Here is a 22,107-nt window from a genome sequence, read left to right as displayed (position 1 = left end):
TGCTGCATTTTGCAGCAAACATAGAAAGAGGAAATCACCTCTGGTGATTGTTTATGTACAGGGATGTGTCCCTTCCTGCACATAAACAATCTCCCCACAACGCAGGCATCCTTGCACCATGGTGCAAGGGTTCCTGCGCATGGTAGCAGTTTGCGCACCAGTGCAGGGGTAATCACAGAGATGCCACATATTGTTGTAAATATGTCGCATCTGTGCTTCCAAACTAACGCAGCACGGCGCAGCAAAATGGCTTGCTGCACCGGGCTGCGTTAGTTTATTGTATATCTGCCCCCGAGTGTGGTGTAACACTACACTAAACACTGCGGGGAGCACAATTTGTGGACTGCACGTACCATGATGCAAAGGAGCAAACCTTTCTGGGATATGATGCAGTGTCTGATCACACCCTTTTTCCTCGCCTAATTGATTTTCAAGATCTCCTCTACCATTTATCCCATGTTCCTAATGTTCCTCTTTATAAAAATTGCTTTCCAGCCCACTGATTACACTTCATCAGGCTCGAGCTGGAGAGTATGGCCCAAACCAGAGAGTACGTCCCGGGTGCAGAGAGTATGGCCCAAGCCGGAGATCCCAGACTGACTGCGGACGTACAGATGCGACTCAAAAATGCCCTCTGTGAATACAAAAAGTCGTAGTTAGACTTTTGTCTCAGATTGCCTTTGTGAATCAGGCCCATTGACAGTGGGGTTTATTCACAGAACTAATTTGAGATAAAATCCTAAACTTACTACTTTTAGTATTCACAGAAGGCATTTAGTAGTAGTAAAGTTAGGACTCCTAACTTTTCTTCTACTAAACTGAAACAAAATCCTAACTTTATGACTTTCGGTATTCACAAAAGGCATTTAGAAGTAGTTAAGTTAGGAATTCTAACTTTACTACTACTAAATGCCTTCTGTGAATACCAAAAGTAGTAAGTTTAGGATTTTATCTCAGATTAGTTCTGTGAATCGGCGTCTCTGAGTTTAGCCTGACTAATCTGTGCAAAGCTACGGAAGGAGTGAGCACAGGTTAATTTGGGGTTTGCCTGTACCTTAACATGACAAGGATTTTGGCGGCTGTTTGACCAGGGCTAACAACCTAGTCAACAAACAACCTAATCTTTTACAATAGTCATAAGTTTCCAACAGCAGAGTCAGCTGAGGCTTTGTCATATGAAACTTAATGGTTCCCCCAACTACAAATTAGTCAGGGAACTACGGATTTGGCCATCAAAATACCTCTACATCATCAGATTTCTGCTGTCTCCTTAGAAACTTAAACACCACTTCAGGTATGTGAAGCAGTTCTACTTTAACCTCACCTCTAGCAGCTAGGCCATGGATGTATCCTAAACAAATTCCCCTCAAAATTCTATATTGATCTCCTTCTCGATGTTCAGGATCCTATTATTTTAGTTAAGGGTTCATTATACTTTTCCTCACTTGAGAAAGTTTGAGAAAAACAATTTCATTTAAATCTAATGGGCCCTAACCCCACTCGTAACCATTGGAATGCAAGTTTCCTCTGTCTTTAATGCCTACTGTACAACTGCAGGGTGGCTGTCAAACATAGCGTAGAAATAGCCAACACTATCAACATTCAGAAACTGAGCACTAGAATACCTCCAGAGGCAAGCCCAAATGAAACTTTGCATCCTATTTTGGACCAACTATTTTATTCACCTACACTGGAAAGAAATAATTGGTGATGGGGTTGCCCTTATGGTCAGAGACTACCTCTGAAGCAAGCACAATTTCAATTATTTTTGCTCCACTTTCCAATGTTTGGTAATGGAACTCACATTTTACCAATTTTAAACCACAAAAATGAGTTCCTTAACTGCTGAGGCTTTTTCATCCCAGTGCCTAGCTCTTTTTGGGCTATTTGGGGTACTTCGCGCTTAGGCCTCCTAACTTTTCCACATAAGATATCCATGCCGCATTTGCATACCTTTAAAATCCTAGGGATTCTAAAGGTACCTGGAGGGGACCGAGAAAATAGGCAAAATATAGACAAATAGGCAAAATATAGCAAAATGTTTAACTTTTGGGGGAAAAAAGGAAATAAGTGCTCCATAAAAAAGTGTCTGCTTTTTTCAAAAAATGGCATCAAGCAAAGGTTTGCTTTACTGCAATCACCATCTCCACAGCTTTCAGGAACATGCCGATTTGAATCAGCATACCTATTTTTTATAACAGTCTCATTTCCTCAGAGGTAGCCCATTTTTCCTAATTGTTGTGCTTTCAACTTACTTCCAGTTTGTGGTGGGAACAGGCGTGAAACCCATGGGTGAGCCAGGACAGTTACAGTTTTCTGAAGTGTAGACAAAATTCTGAATTCAGCAAGGGGGTCATATATGTAGATCCTTTAAAGTTTTCTCAAAGAAATTAACTGTTGAAATAAAGAAATATTGAAAATGAATAGGAGAAAAGGTAATCTGTGACTTTTTGTCACAATGGCTGATTTACAAAACTAATATACCATTATGTCTTCTAGACCCTTCTAGTTGAGGGGTTACATAGGGTTTGTAGGTTGTCCAAGAACATGAGGCACCCAGTGCCAGCAATTGAGCTGCACCATGCAATGTTTTTCCAATGTGTACCGAGTATAGGCCAATTCATATGGTGAAATATGTAGAGTGAAAAATGGGTATCAAGAAAACCTATGATTTCTGAAATGGGCATCAGATATGTGGTTTAGGAGCAGTAGGTATTTGTACATTTCTGAATGTGTGGGTACCCATCCTAGCAAGTTATTCAGAGGACATTTAAAATAATATATAAAAATCGTACATATTGGTTTACATTTGGAAGGCAAAAATGCAGTGAATTCCAAATTGGTAATAACACATGTTCTAATATTCTAGGTTTCCACATGTTTTCCAATAAGAATGGTAGCTCACTTGTGTGGTTAGGTCTAATGCCCACAACAGGAAGCGGGCCAAAAAGCAACATGAACACATTGCCATTTTGCACTGAAAATTGTCTCCTTTTTTGCAGTGTGGATAGCTTTGGAGTTTGAGCTGTAGCACATGCCACAGCACCTAGGGAAGTCTGTCAAACCTGCACATTTTTTAAAGCTAGACAACCAGGAGAGTCCCCCCAGGTAATTTTAGCTAGAATCCCTTGCAAACCTCAAACTTTGAATAAAAACACACATTTTTCTTAAAGTTCTGTGAGGAAAACTTCTGGAATCTGTGGTGACCCACATATTTCCTCCCACCCAGCATTTCCCCAAAGTCTCCTGATAAAAGTTGTACCTCACTTGTGTGGTTAGGCCTAGTGCCAGCAACAGAAAAGGAACCCAAACACTACATCCACACATCATATTTTTGTGATGAAGACAAACATTTTTTCCAAAGTGGGTGTTGGAAATGGGATTTCTTGTTGGCTAGGGCTTGCGCCTAAGCCAGGCACAAACCACCACTCTAGTCAGGGTAAGGGAGTTACACGCTGAAGATACCCCTTGCTCATCCCCTTGGTAGCTTGGCACGATCAGTCAGGCTTATCCCAGAGGCAATGTGTAAAGCGTTTGCGCAACACACACAGACCAGCAACACCCTAGGCACACCACAAAATAAACTCCACACAAAGTTATATATAAAAATAGCCTTTGTATTATCCAAAACACATTAGAATAGTAATCACACAATATACACTGTGCCAACTGGCACTAGGCAATATTTTCAGGGGATTATATACACATAATATCACAAAAAGAGAGACTAGGGAAAAGAGCCGTCTCTGACTCCCCTATATAAATGAAAACTCACTAAACAGAGAAGTGCTACAATCAATTAAACCAATAGTTCTAAAGCTAGAGACTTAGAAGTGTGGGACTATAAACTGCCCTCAACACTCTACGACAATTAGAAGAGGGTGATGTACAACAAGAAAGACAACAAATGTCTTAATACTGCCCTCACACACTTTGCAGTGTCATGCTTCATCATAGGGCCGCATCTGACGGCCAGGTGCAGACCAACACACTGGACGGAGCGCAGTTTTTTTGTATATAAGAAGATTAGTGGTGAGGGTACAGAAAATGTGAAAGAATAAACAGACATTCACAAAACATACAAAGAAAATATATCTGTAGAGGAAGCAGAGTGTCCTCCTCCGACGGGACCAAAAAGGTGCAGACATATACAGATAAAACTACCTAAGAGGAAACCATCATTCTCCTTTATTCCTGAGGCCCCTTGGTAGGATTAAGAACTCAAAGGTTGGGATATTCAGGGGAGGTAAAAACCCCTATATCCTTGCTGCAGATACCAACATGTTTCTGCCAATCATTCACGCCCAGATAGGTCGTTCTGGCTTTGGTCAGGGTGTTGGTCCCTAGTTGTCTGGTCTTAAACCCCTATTAGAAGTATATTACGTTATTTCATCAGGCCGAACAGTGCCTGGATATCGTCTACTCTGGATTTATTTACGTGAGGGAACAATTTTCTGTAAATAAAAGTAGAACATTCAATTATTGTTCTACATACTTGTTCCCAATATCTCTTCACAATCTCTTGTTCTTACAACCTCTAATTCACTATACCTAATAAACTTAAAATTATTAAAAGGTAAAAAATGACCAGAAATAAAAATTTTCATAGTGTTATCTACACCACGTGTACACACAACGCACCACAACTCAGAGAAATAAAAGGTAGGACTCTCCAAGACCAATTGTCCGTCGAAAGAGTGCCGCACAAATATATAGTGCCATGTTAGTGCTCCCATTCATCCAATCCAATTATTAATAGAGCCTCTCACCCTAAAAAATTACCACAAACTTACAAGGGTTTACTAGTACTTCTCTAAACCCGGGACCTTTGTGGGACCGTAGTCTTGTCGTCACACTCTGAAAATAACACATAGACAATGAAAACACCTTCAATTTGTGTTAAATTCAGTTATATCAAAGATGCGATTGTTATGTCTCGCGAAACCCCCATATTGTCTCATCTATCGGTCTCTCCTTCTTTCATATCACAATGTCAGCTCATAAAACGTGATAGAAACGATTGTATATAATCCTCAGACGAAAACGCTCAAGTTTTACCGAGCGCTACCAACACCATATAGTAACCCATTTGTAGTCCACTTACTACTCCAAAGAACCACCGAGTCACTGGTTCCTCACGCCGGTCCTCCGTTGATAGAATCAGGGTGCCCTGAACTCCATTTTTAAGAGGAACCGTATATCAATTGGTGGTCCAAAAAAAGCACTTCACCCCTTCCTGGGCGTATGCGTCCTCGCGTAGCGGTCAAGTCCGCCTACGCTAACAACATCAACAATATCAACAAAGGTATCATATCTGCCAATGTTCAAAAGCGGCAGCCATCTTACTAGTATATATCGCAGTAAGGTCATGCCACCCTGAGGTATTAGTGTAGGTTCAAAAAATATAGTAGTCCACCACCATTAGGGCTGCACTGTTTCTCAATATTAACTTTGTCCTTGCACATTTTTTATCTTTATTGTGACCCTAGGCACAAACAGTCGCGTAAGCAATTGCGTTAAGCAACGGCGATATTATTAACGTTACTAGATTGTATCGCATCCAATTGCAAAGTATAACTTTATTATAGTTTTGCTGGTAGGTATATTTCGAAGCGTCCTGAAAGCATTACACACATGCTTTTTAAGTGTGGATTGACAGGTAACTTCTAAGTTAGATTTTATTCTGCACTCGGCCCCTCTAAATGGCAAACAAAAAGACAAAATGTCTGTGTTTTATTAAGGATCAAGCAGTCTTCTACCTGCGATGGCTGATTATCTCTATTCATATCAAGGTAAGTCTTACTTTATTCAAAGTCTTGCTGGAGGTATTTTTAAAAGCATCCTAACAGCATTACACACAGATGCTTTTTAAGTTTGAATTGACAGCCACTTTTTCAATGTTCATTGTATTCTACGCTCAGCCTCTCTAAATGGCATATAAAGCTTCTACTCTGCTAAGAATAAAGCAGTCTTCTACCTAGGCTGGCTTAATATCTCCGATCATGCAAAACGTTATCCTGTTCACAGTCATTTGGTATTTAATCCATAGAGTTGAAACCAGGGTATACCATCATTTAAACCCTGATTACTACACTTCAGCCTATCCACCCAACGTTGTTCATGGACCAAAAGGAAACTCGTGACATCCACAGTATTCGGTGGAATAAAAGGTTTATCTAATACTGTCCACCTAAGATCTCGCTCGCTATGTCTTTTTTCATTAAAGTGGGCCGTCAGCTTAGTATTTGTTGTCCCGCATCTTACTGTGCTCAAGTGTTCCAAAATTTGTGTTCATGATTCTGTTCATTGGGATCATTCATCGTCATCCTAGGACGTGTGTTAACAATCATGTCTTTAATACTCACACTTTTCTTGAAGGAAAAAAGGAGGGTAGGTTGATCTAGTCCATTAAAAGTAAGAATTCTCCAATTCTTTTGTATTATCTTTTTAAGGTGATTAGATGCCTTGTTAAAAGTAATCACACAGATGCTGTTCTCAACTGGCTCTTTTCCATTAGTTTCCAATAGGATCTCTCTATTACAATTTCTCGCTCGTTTCTGGGCCTTACTGATAACTTGTTCTGGGTAGTCTCTGTGTCTCAGTTTGTCTCTCCAGAAATTGGCCTCCTTTTTATAATCCACTATTGAAGAACAGTTCCTACGCAATCGTAGGAACTGTCCAGGGAGCAGGGATGGAAACTTTGGAAAGACAAGAGGTTATTCCTATCTGTTAGTTTGTGATAGACACTGCTGACTAACACACCATTCTCTGCTCTTATATTCAGATCCAAAAAAGGGAGAATCACATTAGTCATTGTGCTCGTAAAGAACAAAAAAGGATTTCTCTGATTGAGCCAGCTTAAGAAGGTCTCTGCCGAGCTCCTACTTCCTCTCCAGATGATGAAAACATCAACAATATACCTGCGCCAAACCCTAATCTGGTCAAAATAAGGGTTGGCCGGTGAGAATACATTTTCTTCCTCAAACTTGGAAACATAAAGGCACTCCAGGCGGGGGGCACAGGAACTCCCCATGGACGTACCATGGGTCTGAAGATAGAACTGGTCTTCAAATTTGAAGAAGTTCTTGGTTAGTGCTAGTTCTAAAAGACTCAGGATGAATGTACGTGTAGTCTGATGCTCCCATCCCTCAGCAAATAGCGTATTTTCAATGACCCTCAAGGTTTCTTGTTGAGGAATGTTCACATAAAGAGACTCTATGTCGAGCCCAATCATAAGGTCACTACTAGGATCAAAATCCAAGTCTTTAATGAGATTCAAAACTTCCTGAGTATCTTTAAGATACGCTGGCATCTTCTGTACTAGTGGACATAAAAAAAGATTTGCAGGGGATTATATACACATGACAGGGCCAATTGGGCCACTGTCAGAACCATCACAAAGCACAAATAATAAATGTTGAACACAACCAGTAACTACTGGCAAAACACTGTACTCAGCATTATATCCTGCAACATAAACATATTATGCAATTAGTCTCACATCAGGCGTAGAACACATTCTGCGCCAACCTCATAAGTGTAAACACATTAGGACCAGGAGTTTCGTGTAGGGTTTTGAGTATACAGGAAAAATGGCGCCCTGCCTGGTAGCGGTGAGTAACAGTAGTTAGAAAATGAAGGAGGATACGGTGCCACTAGGTCAGAGGAAACCCCAATAACACCTGAAGAGAGTGACAAAGGCCCACTCAGTAAATACAACAACAGTCCTGTGCACACGTTTCAAGATAAATAAACATAAGTGTCTTTTTAAAGAAACATGATGTGATGGCACAAAATGGAGACAAGGTCGACATAAGTTTTTCGGGTTCCCATGGGCCCCCTTACCATCCTTATTAACAAACATCTGTCAGAATGGCATGATCTAGGACTTATTGATGATGACGAAGCACTCTACATGAAGGTATTGAGACCCACTTTCCCATGGCTATACACCCTCCCTAAGATCCACAAACAGGCGGCTTTCCCTCCTGGCAGACCCATCATATCAGGCATGGGGGGACCAACTGAGAGACTTTCCCAATATGTTGACCTCTTTCTGAACCCCATGGTCCAAAACCTCCCTTCCTACATACAGGACACCAAACACATCTTGAGTATTTTGACCGACTTACAGTGGCAACCAGGCCTGGTTATGGCCACTTTGGACGTTGTGTCCTTATACACCTCCATTAAACCTGACTTAGGCCTACAGGCAGTGACCAAAGTCCTGCAAAACAGACCTCCCACCCTCTGGCAGCACACCAACATCTTGATTTCTATGATGGGCATCATCCTCAATAACAATGTCTTCATGTCTGACAATCAGTGGTACAGACAGACTAAGGGAGTGGCCATGGGCTCCAAATTCTCACCATCTTTTGCTAATTTATACATGGGCTCTCTCAAATCTGAATGGATTTGGGGAAAGAAGGGGGGCACAATGGACTGACTCGATCATTTACTGGGGGAGGTATATCGATGATTGCCTCTTTCTTTAGTCTGGCACCCAAGATAAACTAATAGAATTCTGTGACTACCTTAGCAACAATGACATGGACATGAGATTTACATGTGAATCAAGCACAACCAGGGTTACCTTCCTTGACATAGAACTATACACTAAAGATAACTGCCTACACAGCCGCCTTTACCGCAAGGAAACCTCATGCATCGCAGTGCTGCATGCGGATAGCTCTCACCCGCCACACCAAACTGAGAACATCCCGTATGGAGAGTTCATTCGGGCAAGACGCAATTGCAGTGAAGATGTTGAATTTCACAAATGTATCAAAGATATGGAAATGAGATTTTCCAGTAGAGGCTACAAACCACACATTTTACGTAGGGCAGCCATGAGAATTGAGAAGGTGGATCGTGATTACACACTCAGAAAGAAAGAACATCAAACACACAAGACACAACCGGTGAGGTTGATCATGGATTTCAACGACATGAGCTTTTTTATGAAAAAAAGTCTCAACAAACATTGGAATGTACTCTTAGCAGACAAAACTTTGAAAGATGCAATCAGCCCTAGACCTCAAATAACATACAGGTGGGGCAGGAATTTGAAGAATAGATTGAGTCCTACGGTACCCCCTGTCACCAGAACTATGATATGGCTCATGCCTCACTCCAAAGGCTTTTTCAAGTGTGGCTGCTGTGGAGTGTGTAAATGGCCATGCCATGGGACCAGGAATTTCTGTGGCTTCAACAGACACAAATACGCCATCAATCAAAACATTACGTGCAACACCAAGTATGTGACCTATGTCCTTGAGTGCACATGCAAAAGCCAGTATGTGGGGAGCACTATCAACGCCTAAAAGAACGCATCAGTGAACATGCTAGAGCCATCCGCCAACAATATGAAAGCTACCCAATGGCATTACATGTGGCATCCTGTCCCTCACAGGGCCCCTACAAGAGATTCCAGTTTTTTGGAATTGATGTCACTGAGGCCAACGTAAGAGGAGGTAATCGTGAACTCAGACTTAGACGTCAAGAAGCCACCTGGATTATGCGTCTCCAATCAGTCAAACACGGCCAGAATTCAGATCATGAACTCCAATATTTCCTGGGTACTTAATCACCTGTTGTTCTCAATCCATCCACAATTTTCCTCATCTCTCTATGATATTTTCGCTTGTAGCCTTATGTTTGTTTTTTTGTCTTTGCGTCCTTTTGGTAACTGGTAGAGTATTCCAAGCTTCCTTAGATTCATATGAATTTCATTGCCAGGACCTTTTTTGTAATAACCTTTTTTGAGTGGCCTACAAATAATTATTATATTTTTTCTTACTACTAATTCCATTTTGTTTCAATACGAATATACTGTTGTATGTACTGATTTGATTCATCCATAGTTCTTACATTATCGCTTTTATCTTTATTACCCCTAGATCTGCATCTACTCGTGTAATTTTGCAATTTATATTAGTTGCTAACTGTATTATTTTGTGTTCAGACATTTTGTTTCATTATTCACACGGTATGTATTGATTCACACTCATGATTTAGAGATCTATTACCAATTGGCAGCACAGGGCAGATATGAGACTGTTAATTTCATTTGTCACTCTTATTGAATATGACGTATACTTTATCCTTTTGAGCCTTTTTATACTATACAGTTTTCATTTTTCATTACCCCTCACCACTTATTGCTTCGCTCTCCTCTAGTACTTTTACACACTTCCTGTTTTTTATCCCCTATCCGGGTTAACGTTTTACTCCTCTCCTCCATTTGTTATTCAACCGTAACAAACTTTGCCCTTACGTCCGTTCGCCAACCCATTTCCGGGTTAGCATTCTAGTCCTCCATACCCATTTTACGTTCTCCCGCCATGCACTGCCATTTAGACTTTGCCCTGTCCGGCTCTCTCCCTCATTCACCTGGAGAGAGCTACGTTATCCTTAGACCTTGGAGCACACAGGTAAGCGCTCATTTCACACCCATGGTGATGGCCCCTTTAGGTAGAGTTTGCCGTTCCCATGTTAATCCTTTCCCCTGTTAATCCTTTCCCCTTTTCTCTTACCCCCGCACGCCTAGTTTTCACGGCTGACGGCTGAACCCGCCCGTCACCCCGTGGTTCCTAGTTCCAGCAAGCCACTACTGGCCTTTGCCATTTACATTGAACCCGACCAGGCCGGGTTGGAAGTATCACCGGCCTCATGGTGAGTCATTTTAAACTGCCCGTTCTACCTTTTGTGTTTTGTTGTTTTTTTCTCTTCTAAATATAATTCTTCTTCTGTTAGGCCCCATGCCCTCCTGTTTTTGATTCCCAACGTTTTTTTCTTTCCAGATCCTTATAATCTTGATCCATATTCAGGTATTTATTGCACCCACCTCCCTGTTCTTCTATTTACACCACATTGAACGGTAGCCATCTGTTCGCTCGCGTGATTTCTCTCCTTCTTCCTATTATTCCATATTTTCTTTTAGTTTGCTGTACAAACTTGGGAATATATATGTGGTCTTAAAGAAACAATTTTGTCTAGTGTTCATTGTAGCAATACTGTATTTGCATAATATGTACCTATTGTTGGAATTTAGAGCAAGACCGCAGTGCCATTTCGCAGCTGTTCTCTCCATAGTCACGATTTATAACTTGTTTGGCCCTGACCTATATGTTTTATTCTGAACTGTGCACCCCCCAAGTGATCCGTTAAACGTATCAAGTCCGTTTGTTTATTATATTGCATAATGTTCTTTCTTGACCCTTTTTCCTTTTTAATGAAAGGCTCTTCTGATGGTTATCCGCCTGTAATTAATCTTTGCCCTTATTTATTATTATTATTATAATTTGTGTATTATTTTACTTAATGTTGTGTTTATCCATCTAGCTCTAAATACTCACTGCCACTCCACCTTTTTGAGTCTTTCTGACACGTTGCGATTGTGATTTAATATTCAAGATTTCACTATTACTCGATCCTTAGTTTTGGCGACTTTTAGATTTTCGCAGTAATTTACTTTGTGTTCCTAGTTCAAATGCACTATATACACTTTGGTTTTGAGCCTCTAAACTGTGCAAATTCACTTGCGCTTTGGTCCCTCATGCTCTTTCCACTTCTCCATAGGGTTTCCACTTATATGAGGTGTTTTCACGCCAATTCACCTCTGTATGGCTTATTTTGCTTTTCTATTATTGAATTTGTATTGTACTTGATGCCCTTTGGGCTAAGTTTCTGCGCGTTATAAATTTAATTTCATTTCATTTCATTTCATTTCATTACTATGTTATTTGTTTATCCCCAGCCCTGAAGAGTCACGGGTACACTGCCCGCTTGACGTAACACGTGTTGGCTGGTTTTTTCTTTGATGTTCTCCTTCTGAAGAAGGAGTTTCAAATATATTGCGACTTGAAAAGAACCGAAAAACTTGTGTCGACCTTGTCTCCATTTTGTGCCGTCATATCATGTTTCTTTAAAAAGACACTTACGTTTATTTATCTTGAAACGTGTGCACAGGACTGTTGTTGTGTTTACTGAGTGGGCCCTTGCCACTCCCTTCAGGGGTTATTGGGTTTTCCTCTGACCTAGTGGCACCGTATCCTCCTTCATTTTCTAGCTGCTCTTGCTCACCGCTACCAGGCAGGGTGCCATTTTTCCTGTATACTCAAAACCCTACACGGAACCCTAAATCACCCCATTGACCCAAAAAAACTTTAGTGACAGGTTGGCATTTTTGCCCTGGCTGCTTCAAGAAATCTGACTAATCTGGAGTTAAGTTGTGGTGATGCTGGATTGAAGCATGCCAGAACTGCTTGCCTCCTTGTCCTTTGGTTGAAGGGAATTTTTAGCAGTTGCCTCCTTTCCTGAAGCATCTCCGTGCAAGAACATACAGTATGGCTGATGTCGCCCTGCCAATTTTTTAACAAACTGCATACTGTGAAAGTCTGCACCCTTTTCCATGGTGGAAGATGCTGCGTGCATGGTAACACTCCAAGTCGTAGCTTTAAGAATTTCTGTGCTTTTGGATAGCCTTGCGCTCTAGCTGAAAAAGCTGCTTCAACCTCCACCAGTGACTGTTTTTTCAGCGACTTCCAGACTAATTTCTTCAGAGTTGAATGGTGGCACTGTGTGTTCCATAAGGACGTTAGGCCTGTGTTTGCCAGTGCTTCCTGAAGATACATTCTTGTAGGCGAAGTCTCCCTTTGTTCGAGGTCTTGCCACAGAAGATGGTTTAGTGATTTAGGGGTTGATGTTCTGATTTTATTCCAGCAGTTAATATATGCTCCGTATTTGGCCAAAGATTGCTTTAACAGGCCGAACTCTGTTTAAGTTGCACCGGGGAGGTATAATTCGGGAGGCTGAACATGGTTCTATATACTTTTACTAGTGTTATATCTAAAAGATTGGCATTTCTCCCTCGCAATGCTTCACTACCATAGCTGATTGTAGGTTGGATTTTAGGCTGTACTACCATTAGAAGAGGGCTCAGCGTTGGACCCAATAGTTTAGTTGATAAACTTTTCATGGTTAAGACAAGGATCATCCCTTTGCTTTTGTTCTCTTCTTGCTGGTGGGTAAATGATCCTTCTTTGTCTAAGTAGACGTCCAGATACTTGTAAGTCTCCGCTGATTCAATATGTGTACCACCCAGGTGCCAGAGGTGTCTTGTTTTTCGTTTGTTAATTGCCATGGTCCTGGTTTTGTTTAAGTTAATTGAAAGGCTATTTTCTGCTGCATACTCCTGCAATCCGTTAAGGAGATCTATCAAAGGCTCCACGATCCCGCAAGCCACCGTCTCCTCCCTTGATAAAGATATCACTGTCTAGGAGGTCCTGCTCGACATCCAACATTTGAAACCAGGTAAAGCTCCTGATCCCCAAGGCTATAGTGCTGACTTTTATAAAGCATTTGGTATACATTTGGTGCCCCTATTAGTACGCTTCTTTAATGCACTCAGCACCTGTGGTGCATTGCCAGAAATGATGTGCCTAGCCACTATTGCTGTAATCCCTTAAGCGGGTAAGGGCCCTACACAATGCGCATCATATTGTCCAATCTCACTTTTGAATGATGATGCAAAACGTTTTACAAGTATTCTGGTTCACAGATTGGCTCCTTACGTGCAAGGGTTGGTTGACCCCAATCAAAGCGAATTTGTTCTGGAGCGGGGATGTAGCGACAACACCAAACATGTTCTGGCCCTCTTTCTGTCAATCGATGCCAAAAAGGCCTTTGTCAGCGTTCATTGGCATTACCTTCACATGGCCCTTGAACATAATGGTTTTGGCCGTCATTTTGGTAATGAGTCCATTGCTTCATTTCCCCTAGGGCTAGGTTTTGGGTGAATATGCTGATGTCTGCATCCTTTGCAATTACTTGTGGAACGAGACTGCCCCCTAGGGCCCCTACTCTTTGCTCTATATATGGAGCCTTTTGCAGAACAGATACGTTGCTTCTCATGCTTTGCGGGCATTTGAAAGGGTGGTAGAGAGCATAAAATTATGCTGCATGTGGATGATGTCCTCCTGACTCTAACTGACACTTCTACGTCACTGAGGGCAGTAATGGACAAACTAGGGGTATTTTGTGGAGCATCTGGTTTTTAAACCAACTTACAGAAATCCTCTATAATCAATTTGACCATCCCCGAGAGCACAGCAGCAAATAACTACATCAGTCTTTTGGCAACTGCGAGATCTGATCTTGCTAGATAGAAGTGCCATGGCCTATCTTGGTTGGGACCCCTGGTGCCAGTCAAGATGACGCTTCTGCCTAAAATTCTTTATATAATGCAAACGCTACTCCTGCAACGTCCCCCACGACTATTAGATAAGCTGCAATCCCTTATTTTGGAGCAGAACAGAATCAAGGACTTTAATACATGCTGTAAATCACAATCTCTAAAGTTTCATTTTTGTGCTATTGTACAGGCCCATGTGTGTGAGTCAGTAGGCATCATCTTGTTGCCAGCATCATGAGCAACAAATTATATTGCCAGAGAGAAAAAGCACATTGGTTGTGTGAATGCCAAACAAGTCTGACTTTCTTGAATTGACAGACATTTTTTGAAAAATAGAGTTGAACGGAGCTCAAAGACAAATGAGACTGACAACAAGAATTAGTAAGCCATAGTAGTTAGGAGGCTGTATGGCTTCAACAGGACCAACAAAGATTGGCTAAAGCATGATTATCCATGTTGGGCATGCATGTAGAAGTTTGGACATATTTTAGTTTCTTTCTCTTCACTGTTTTTGCAGAATAATATCTAATACAGATGACAGTGATCCCTCCACTTTATCTATGAATTCCATAAAGCTAAAGGCTGGCACTAGCCAAGGGAAATCGAAAGAGAAGAAATCTGGAGTACAGTATTGTAGAAGCAAATTTGACCTGTCCTGGAGACAAACAGAGCAATATAACAATGGTTAAATGAGATGATATGCTTTACAATGTGTTGACAAATAAGGGTAAAATGGTTTCATTGGTTGTTTCTTGTTCTTTCACTATACTTTGACCTAGGTATGTTGTCAGCTGTGAATTGTGAGGCATGTTGTTTATGTGAATGCACAGCGATAACTGCTTTCCCAAATGTCTTTTTCCTATGGTATTCATAAATAGATGTGACATAATTTCCACATTCCTCACTGTGGACCCCAGAGACAAATATTTTAATACTGGCTCCAACGCCTGACAACATTGTGTGTTCCTGGGCATTTCACTTTTCTTGTGCATCCAGTTCATTACTAATTAAATTTAGGAGTACGTACAAACATTGGATAAAGGACAGGATTCCTATATTTTACATTTAGGGGCTAGAGGCCTTGTTATGCTCCATTCATTGCTTGTTGTCTGCTGCAATATCTAGTATGGCCCTAAAGAAATATCATGAAAAATGTTGAGCACCATAAAACATTTTGTTTTTCGATGTGTGCTATTGCTGCCTAAACCAAGAGTCGATGCTGAAGAGCACTCTTTTGGGTGCACTAGTGATTATATTTAAAACCATCTTAAAAGCTGATGGAACACTGGTAATTTTGTTTTGAGAGGAATGGAGCAAAGTATAAATGTCCCCCACATCATGATGATATATTAATGCATGCAACGAATTCATCAACTGAGAAACAATGACATGGACTTGAAAGTATTGAGTAGTTTACCACCAACTTTGAGTTTGCCAGGTCAGAAATCGTGCTGCAATCAACATAAAATGTGCTAATGGTGCAGTTACAACATATAGAAAGGATGTAGTTTGGCATTCCTTTGAGACAGAATGTATTGATCTTGGGACTTAGAGGAGCAAGTTCTTCCTTCTTCACAACACCCAATAGCAATGCAATGAGAAACAGGTATTCTTGAGAATAATAAAAATATATATATATAAAAACGCATTTTTTCCTAGTCGAACATTAAATAGAACACAGTCTTCTATATTAATGTTTCAAATGAGCAAGGATGAAGGTGGTGCATATTATAAATATTCTTCACTCTGACTTGAGAGTACAACAGGGCACACCACATAAGAACAAACTAAAATGTTAGCCTTACGTGTTAATGTATAATAAATGTAGAATCAGCCTTGAAATGTGCAAAACCCTTATGTAATAACATAGTCTAGAAGCATACAACTGTGCCTCTCTGTCCACTCAGCCTTTCATCCATCTGAGGTTGATAAAATGAGTACTATTGAGTTGGATAACAACAACCATCTGTTATTCAGTGCCAAGATACATGTAGTGGTGAACGTGTGCTTTACAAATGCACGTTATGTTATATCACACTATTCTGTGAATGCTGTGAAAGGGTTATTGTCTCCAGTGGGTGTTCTTATTTCCTATTCTCTCTATTCTGTGAGTGCTGTAACAGGGTTATTGTCTCCAGTGAGTGTTCTTATTTGCTATTCTATCCAATTGGACGAATGTTTAACTTAATCTGGGGTGCCTTTACTTTATATATTGCGTTTAACAGTACTTTGAATATTTGTGATTCAAGAAATATTGTATCTAAGTCATTTTTTCTATTTAGCTGTGTATGTATATGCATATATTAAACAAGAAATGGTATGCAGTTCCTGAGTGGGTCAAAAAAGGGGGTTTGTAGTAGAGAGAGATACAAATAGGATGATGTAGTCCTATGTCATGGAGTGGGATATTATCCCTTCGGAACTAGGGCCCTATAGTGACAGTTTTATTAATGTTCAAGTGAGGTTATCAAATACTGCAATACAGCAATGCAAGTACAAATTTTAGAGTACTCAAGAGGCTTCCAATCCCTATCCCTACAGTGAGATGAACAAGAGCAAAGCTTTAAAAATTCTCAAAATCCCTTGTTGTTTTTATGGCAAAATATATGAGATGAGTTAAGTTAATAATGCAAAAACAAATTTGCTTTTCATGTCCATTCATCATCATCTACTGAATATAAATTGGCACATATGTAGAACACAAAGACATTCCCTGGATGCTGGGTTTAATTTTTCAAATGCATCTGCTGTTAATGCACCTGAGATTCTCCTAACACTTCCTCCTCTCCCACATACATGCACACGAAGTAGAGAAGCTGAGAAAAACTTTCTGAAGTTAGCACATATCCCATGGTTTGGGAAAATCATCTTCAATGACATCATTCTTAAAAGTATTTTTTAGCATGTTAAAATATCATTTTTCTTTCTTTAAAAAGAAATTTCTTACATACCATTTTTACCTTTAAAAAGAAAGGACTTCTTTTTTTTTCTTAAACAAAAAACTAGAAGCTGCAATGATAACATTTTTAAAACTTTTACGCAACCTTTTAAAGTTTGTGCCTCAGCAGGGAGTAATGTTTATACTAAAAAGTAAACTAGAGTAACTTTTTAGTTTTGATCCGAGTTAAGATATCCCTATTATATTCTCACATTTTGAAGTTCTATTTCCGTGGCACAATGCTTCCACACATAAAGTGCGTTTTTGCCACCAGTCACAAAGTACTAGATATTGGCTTCAGGAGACGTGTAGGTTTTGGCATATAGGCCTTAGCAACAGTGTGGTTGGAAGAAAGTCCCATGAGTCAATGGTTCGCTATGAGGAGAAGATGTCTGGGAAGTAATCAGAAGACATTGTATGCCCTCCAATTCTTTTTAAAAACTTTGACAAGACATGGCTGACTCTCTAAAGGAACAGGATAGGGTAAACCTGCCTACAAGGGATTTTTTTTTTACAAAAAATCTTATTGATTCAAAGACCTATATCTATAAAGCTCTAATTAGTGGCTTAAAGCAAACAAATTAACAAAATTAATTATATTCATACAAAGCGAGCGTATCAACAAAGTGAAGCAAAATGGGTGTATACTTTAAAAATACAAATTTATGTAGAAAAATCTGTTTATGAATAAGGGTACAAAATGCAAATCACATAATTACAAAAGTGAATGAGATAAATTATTTATACAGCAGCTGTTTTCTCATAAACACTTTTGTTGTAACCCATTCCAAATATTTTGTAATGTGGAGAACATCATTGAGTAAACGATGAACATTTCCGGAAAGTTTCTTTATAAGTGAAAATGGGTGGAATTGTCGACGTTTCGGTCTTGTTTTGTGCTACCATCTATAAGACCATCTTCAGGACACAATATTTAGATGTGGACTGAAGACCCTAGATCAATAAATGATCTTCCTGAAGGCAGGGGAGCTCATAATCATAATGACGATGCTGTATCAGCTTGTAGAATAGCACAAGTCGAGCTTGACAGTATCGGTCTTGTTGTTGTCATTGAATATTAGGTGCACACATATTGAAGTGCAGCATCAAGGAAATCCAGGGATGCAGACAATGGGGCAGATTTACGAGCCAGCCCCTTGCGACACATTTACGCCGCCGTTGCGTCACTTATGTGACGCAGCAGAGGCGTAAACCATGCGCCAGGTTGCGCCTTATTTACTATTGTGGGAAAAGGGTAGACACCGGGCACAGTGTTGGATAAATACTACTTGCAAATTGACTCCCAATAAACATGCATATCACTCATTCTATTAACAACCATCTAATAATGTGCAACAAATACAAATTGTGAAAATAGATAGGCATACAGGCTAATGAATATGTGATATATCTTTTTTATTTTTACAAAATATAAATATCTATTTTTTTACGTTTTCTGTTTTTCAATTTCTTTTTTTCACAATATATTCTTTTTTTTCAACAATACATATGGACAATAATATATTTACAAATGATCATCTGTGCAGATTGATTCTTATTTATACAGTACAAACTTTGATAGATTCATAATTGATTGATCATAAGAGTTGTCCTTAGCCTGCTAGTATTGATAATATTGATAGTTCATTATTTCTACTATGATTATTTTACCTCACACACACTATATACAAGAACTAAAATCCAAAAAGTCAGTGAAAAACTTTTTTTGTTTGTCTCAACTATATACTCAATTGTGAAACAATGGGCACATAGGCGGTCGATTGACACAACGCGTTTCGGCTAGGCCTTCGTCAGGAATCCGCTCTGAGTTTAACACTATATATAAAAAAACAATAACAACAAGAAAAAAAACATATATCAATTAAAACCCGTTTTATGAATTGTTTACGGGAGTCAATGTAGCAATGATAATTCATAAATTTAAACAATGATGAGCTAATTCATTTGAACTATGAAATCCCCTCCCAACGTCTCTCAGCTCCGCACCAATCCCAACAGACCTGAGCCAGAAAATCAGTTACCCTAATTCTTGGTGGTCCAAAAATGGGGAGAAACAATACCATATGACTGTAGCTATACTTAGCAAAAACCATTCAGATGGCAACCTGGGAAGTATTGGAATAAGGTGCTAACAAGTGTTCTTTTTTGTTGCACAGGGCGAGTTTCTCTACTTTTGCAAAAAGTGTGGAGAGCCAATCACCGCTTGCGTGAGCTATATCTACCACGGTCAATCTGATGGAGACCTGGGCTATACTGGAGTTGGGTACTATCAAGTATTCTTTTATGGACGAGTTTCTCTACTCTTACAAGAGGTGTTAACAGGCGATGTTTTTCTAGGTAAATGCCAGTTAAATTGAAGATAAGAATATTAGATCTATGATCTTGCTTATATATAATTATGAAATATAAGAAAACCATACTGACCCTTGTTATTCCAATAAACTATTTTTCGTGTGTAGCTCGAAGTAATCGGTTGAACCCAGTTTATATCCTGATTTAGGGGGACGAATAGTATACAATGGTTCTAAGGAAAGACAGAGATGTGTCACTTAGACTGGGGGATGGGAGATAACTGATTATAGTCCATTTATAACAATATATTGGTCTAATCTGTGGCTCGCTTAGCTCACGTACTTACTTGTTTGAAAAGTGTTGCGCCGATTAAACAAATGATTTCTTGCCAAGCATGGATGTCAATGGGGCGCACCTTTATATTTCTGTCTTCGCAGATAAGAGTGGACCTGAGGAAGTGGATATATAAGCGAGTGTACTATAGCTGCTCATTTTTATCTACAGTTAATAGTGAGGACGAATTTTCCCATTTATTATCTGTCTGAGTAACCCAATAACTGCACAGATATCATTATAATTATTTCATGTGTATTTAATACACATACCTTAATTTTGTTATTCTGTTCTCAATGTTGTTATCGTCTGTCTTTGTTACGTCTGATGTTTCCCCCTCATGTCGGGCTCTATTAAATCGTCCTGTTGAGTAGCATAAATGGTTGTCCATAAGTTTAAAGCAATTTTACCACAGAAAGTGAAAAATCTCCTTAGAAAAACACTCTATAGTATGAAAATCTGAAACTGATAAGCTTCCCTATCTGCAATCGATATTCATCTACCGGAGAGCATTTATCAAATAAGTTTAGTAGCGCTAGTGTGATATAATCAACCGGCGTTCGTGTCAACAAATGCACAGACCGCATGTCTGTTGGTTCGAGTCTAACTCGAATCAACTATTAGCACTCCGTATGATGTTTCCTTACCCGGTCGGATCTCGAATGGGTAGTAGTCTCCTCTCTGTTTGGCTCAGCGTCCTCTCCTGGTTCGTCCGTGGTCATAATTGCCGCCATACTGGGTCTATTTACATACGCCCGGTTTACGTACGTTGTGCGGGCGTCCTCGGTCATGCGCATGGAAATAGGACTAGTGGTTTGGTCGAAATAACAACCTGCGCCATGTTTGAATGGTGATTTTATAACTTTATTGTTCCTGTCTAGTTAATGGATATAAGTCTCACTATCTCTGTGATTAATTCAATTTAAATGATTACAAAAGTTACCACAATCTTTTATTTGTTTTAGCAACTTTTATATGTGTTATATTTTGTATATATCTCCTTTAGTATTAGGAAATATATATTGCAAACAGTGATAGAGTTTGTTTTTTGGTTTGAGACTTATAACGTAAAAAAGAGCGACCATTCTTTCCATGATATTAAGATGTTATTGCCTGGATCTCCAGAGCTAAAATGGTTACACATTTCTCAACTACAATCCTATATGCAATGACCTCTTTATTCTGCTTATGAACTACTCTATGTTAGATCAGTATAGCCAATTTTATTTCTTTTACTTTTCTGTTTCTTAACCTTGACTGGAAGACTGGTATAAACTTGACTGACTTGACTGTCCTCATATGTCTCAATTATCCATTGTTTTTTATTGCTTGATCCCAAGGTATTTCTTGGTTCAAACCTGATGTAGCTGTATTAAGGATATACATCCAGTAAACCTCTCTCATTTTTCTGATCTTATCCATCTGTTCTCCTATGCGGGGCCAAATCTTTTCCAGTATATACCACTTAATGTCTTCTGGTGTGTGTCCCAGATCTAAGAAGTGTTGCACCATGGGTGCCGATGTTTTCTGTGTTCTAATTGCTGATTTGTGCTCGGTAAGTCTGACATTGAACGCTCTCCCTGTTTCTCCCACATATCCCTTGTGGCACGGACAAATGATCAAATAAATGACATTTGTTGATTTACAGTTGTTTAATGTTTTGGGTGTGATATTTACACCATTGAAAGTAAATGTCGTTGCTTCGATGGCCATGGAGCAGGATTTGCACATAGTGCATTTGAAATTCCCCACCACTTTTTTAGTGCCTTCTAAATCTATTTGATGGAAGTTTGTCTCATTTTTCATTCTAGAATGTACTATGTGGTCTCTCAAGCTTTTGTTACGCTTGTATGCGAATAGAGGTTTAGGTATTATTTCCTCTCTCTTGGATTTCTCCACATTTAATATGTGCCAACTAGAGCATATCGCTTGTCGAATTCTAGAGTTCAGCATGGAATGACGTGTAGCAAAAACTAAGGGTGGATTTGATGTAGTTTTGATATTTGTGAGTAGGTGTTGTCTATCATAGTATCGTGCCCGTTTGTAGGCTTCCCTTACGGTTTTATTCGGATACCCCCTAGCATGAAATTTTTTCTTCATGACCTCTGATTTCTCATCGAAGTCACTGATGTTCGTACAGTTTCGCCTAAGGCGTAAAAACTCACCGAACGGGATATTGTCCTTTTGGCTCTTGGGGTGATAACTATCATAATGCAATAGTGTGTTTCTTGCTGTTGTCTTAGTATATAGCACAACCATTAATGCTCCTTGTTGGTGCTTGATGAGGATATCTAAATATTCTACCTGTTCTGAGCTGATGTTGTGA

The 22,107-nt window shown here is 39.6% G+C and overlaps 1 long non-coding RNA gene across 2 annotated transcripts in view; it reads left to right on the top strand.

The window, feature by feature from the left end:
• The first annotated feature begins 10,309 nt into the window (after positions 1–10,309).
• Positions 10,310–22,107, top strand: part of LOC146866294 (uncharacterized) — a 97,545-nt gene continuing 85,747 nt past the window's right edge. Inside the window, exons 1-4 of one of the 2 annotated variants that reach the window (XR_014976783.1) lie at positions 10,310–10,436; positions 10,553–10,677; positions 10,806–10,832; positions 19,313–19,493. This is a non-coding gene — a long non-coding RNA (uncharacterized LOC146866294). The remainder of the gene's footprint in view (positions 10,437–10,552; positions 10,678–10,805; positions 10,833–19,312; positions 19,494–22,107) is intronic. The other variant, XR_014976784.1, reaches the window with a different exon arrangement.

This window comes from Triturus cristatus, chromosome 2_1 (genome assembly GCF_964204655.1).
Source record: "Triturus cristatus chromosome 2_1, aTriCri1.1, whole genome shotgun sequence".
Classification (NCBI taxonomy): Eukaryota; Metazoa; Chordata; class Amphibia; order Caudata; family Salamandridae; genus Triturus; species Triturus cristatus.
This window is presented reverse-complemented; position numbering and strand designations above follow the sequence as displayed.